We start from the raw sequence: 3,452 nt of genomic DNA, 5'->3' as shown, positions 1-3,452 counted from the left end.
TCCTCAACGGCCTGCGGTCCTGTACTGTTAGTTTTGTGTGTCTGCAAGTAGAGGGGAAACAGTTTGAGGGCTCTGCTGTGAACTAAACGAGAAGCTGCTGCAGAGTGACGCCTGTTGTCCCAACGAACAGCTTCTTCTAACTGGTGCTAATGAGGCCGACAACAAAGGAGGCTTGGCTGGCACACAAAATAGGAGAGAGGGTTGTTGTGTCTGACCTGGACCCACAGTGCCACTCTGATCCAAGCCACAACCCCCCCACCTAGATAAAGACTGTATACATCTCTCCCTCCATCTCTCCATCCCAGCCTGTCCTGTTCCGCTCCAGTGGGGCAGTTTCCTCCAATAATGAGGCCGCCGTGCCTCCCATCAGGGCCTGCCACCTCGTCCCCATTTCCAGGCTAACAAGAGTGAAATGCCGTGACTGCCATTGCTTCCGGAAAAAAAACAGGGTCTCACAGATTCTCTCCCCCACCCCCACCCCCTGTAAATACATGAATAGCTGCACACACAAGTTTTTAAAGCTATTTTCTATTACACGAAGGCTATATGTAGTTTTACCCACATAAAATTCCAGGGTATGACTGACAACAAGCAGGAGAAAGTTCAGCAATAAAGAGAACACAAAGGTAGAAATACAATTCCTATCTGAACAGCTGAGGTGAACTTTAAAGTGAGGAATCTATCTTTCTATTTTCATTTAGCTAGCTTGTGTTTTGTGTTTAGAAATCACTAGAAAGTCTCATTTTGTTTCTTGAACATTGGTGGTTAACGGAGTTGAATATAAGTTTGTCTAAAAGTACTTTTCACATTATGAAAACATGCAGAACAAAGAACAGAACTTTCATTCATTCATTCATTTTCCGTAACCTGCTTATCCAGTTAAGGGTCGCAGGGGTGCTGGAGCCGATCTCAGCTGTCAATGAGCGAAGGCAGAGTTCACCCTGGACAGGTCGCCAGTCTGTCGCAGGGCTGACATATAGAGACAAACAACCATTCACACTCACATCCACACCTACGGGCAATTTAGAGTCTTCAATTAACCTAAGCTGCATGTCTTTGGACTGTGGGAGGAAGCCAGAGAACACGGAGAGAACCCACGCTGACACGGGGAGGACATGCAAACTCCACACTCTAGCCCGGGAATTGAACCCAGGCCCCTCTTGCTGTGAGGCGACAGTGCTAACCACTACACCACCGTGCAGCCCCAGAACAGAACTTGATACTTTGGGATTTTTTTGTTCAAGGTGATAATGCACATACATGATACACAGTGGTGTAGAAACGATTTTTTCTTAGTTCTTTACTCTGCTACTTTCTTAAATGATGTTAAATAATTGGAGAAAGTATTTTTCGTAACTGCCACTATAATCATGAATTGAGTAAGTAATCATGAATAATCACAGTTGAGTTGTTATTTGTCCCTTTCCCACTTTATGCCACACAGAGGGAGGGCTCCTCCCATCTATAGTACTAGACACACAATCAGGAGGATTGACCTTCTGTACATTAATTCCCTGTAGATTAATATTACACTAAGTAATGCCCTAGCATCCTATTATATATATACAGCGGGTAAAATAAGTATTGAACACGTCACCATTTTTCTCAGTAAATATATTTCTAAAGGTGCTATTGACATGAAATTTTCACCAGATGTCGGTAACAACCCAAGTAATCCATACATACAAAGAAAACCAAACAAATAAGTTCAGAAACTAGGTGATGTGTAATAAAATGGAATGACACAGGGAAAAAGTATTGAACATGCTTACTGAAATTTATTTAATACTTCGTACAAAAGCCTTTGTTGGTAATGACAGCTTCAAGACGCCTCCTGTATGGAGAAACTAGTCGCGTGCATTGCTCAGGTGTGATTTTGGCCCATTCTTCCACACAAACAGTCTTCAAATCTTGAAGGTTCAGTGGGCCTCTTCTATGAACTCTGATCTTTAGTTCTTTCCATAGATTTTCTATTGGATTCAAGTCAGGTGATTGGCTGGGCCATTCTAGCAGCTTTATTTTCTTTCTCTGAAACCAATTGAGAGTTTCCTTGGCTGTGTGTTTGGGATCATTGTCTTGCTGAAATGTCCACCCTCGTTTCATCTTCATCATCCTGGTAGATGGCAGCAGATTTTTATCAAGTATGTCTCGGTACATTTTTCCATTCATCCTTCCTTCAATTATTTTAAGTTTGCCAGTGTTCCCACCTCCAAACTTCACTGTTGGTATGGGGTTTTTGGGGTGATGTGCAGTGCCATTTGACCTCCAAAATGGTGTGTATTATGGCTTCCAAAGAGTTCAATTTTGGTCTCATCTGACCAGACTATATTCTCCCAGTATTTCACAGGCTTGTCTAAATGTTGTGCAGAAAAACTTTAAACGAGCTTCAACATGCATTTTCTTCAGCAAAGGAGTCTTGCGTGGTGAGTGTGCATACAGGCCACGGCGGTTGAGTGCATTACTTATTGTTTTCTTTGACACAATTGTACCTGCTAATTCCAGGTCTTTCTGAAGCTCTCCACAAGTGGCCCTTCCGATAATTCTTTTCACTCCTCTGTCAGAAATCTTGCGAGGAGCACCTGGTCATGGCCGGTTTATGGTGAAATGATGTTCTTTCCACTTCCGGATTATGGCCCCAACAGTGTTCAGACGTTTAGAAATCCTTCTGTAACCAATGCCATCAGTATGTTTTGCAACAATAAGGTTGCGAAGGTCTTGGGAGAGCTCTTTGCTTTTACCCATCATGAGATGTTTCTTGTGTGACACCTTGGTAATGAGACATCTTTTTATAGGCCATCAGTTGGGACTGAAGCAGCTGATATTAATTTGCACTGACAAGGGGCAGGATGGCTTTCTAATTACTGAGAGATTTCAGCTGGTGTCTTGGCTTTCCATGCCTTTTTGCACCTCCCTTTCTTCATACTTTCACCTAATTTCTGAACTTATTTGTTTGGTTTTCTTTGTATGTATGGATTACTTGGGTTGTTACTGACATCTGGTGAACATTTCATGTCAATAGCACCTTTAGAAATATATTTACTTTGAAAAATGGTGACATGTTCAATACTTATTTTACCCGCTGTATATATAATCTGAAGAAGTGGGGCGAAACATCTCACTGCAGATTTTTTACAGAGCTTTCACAGATACAGTCTGACACATTGTCAATAAGTAGGACTCTATTGTTCTGATTTGACCTTTCCTAATTTAGTCAGTTTTTTTCCCCTGTGTGTGCATGCCAGACTGCTGAACACTGCTTTTTTGTGTGTGTGTGTGTGTGTGTGTGTGTGTGTGTGTGTGTGTGTGTGTGTGTGTGTGTGTGTGTGTGTGTGTGTGTGTGTGTGTGTGTGTGTGTGTGTGTGTGTGTGTGTGTGTGACTACCTCATTCGTGGATGATCTGTGGATGTTAAGCCTGGGAATGGTTCTGGATGTCTTCAACACACGCTACAAGA

This window comes from Anoplopoma fimbria, chromosome 18, assembly GCF_027596085.1.
Source record: "Anoplopoma fimbria isolate UVic2021 breed Golden Eagle Sablefish chromosome 18, Afim_UVic_2022, whole genome shotgun sequence".
NCBI lineage: Eukaryota > Metazoa > Chordata > Actinopteri > Perciformes > Anoplopomatidae > Anoplopoma > Anoplopoma fimbria.
The sequence above is the reverse complement of the archived record's forward strand: the minus strand, read 5'-3'. Positions refer to the sequence as shown.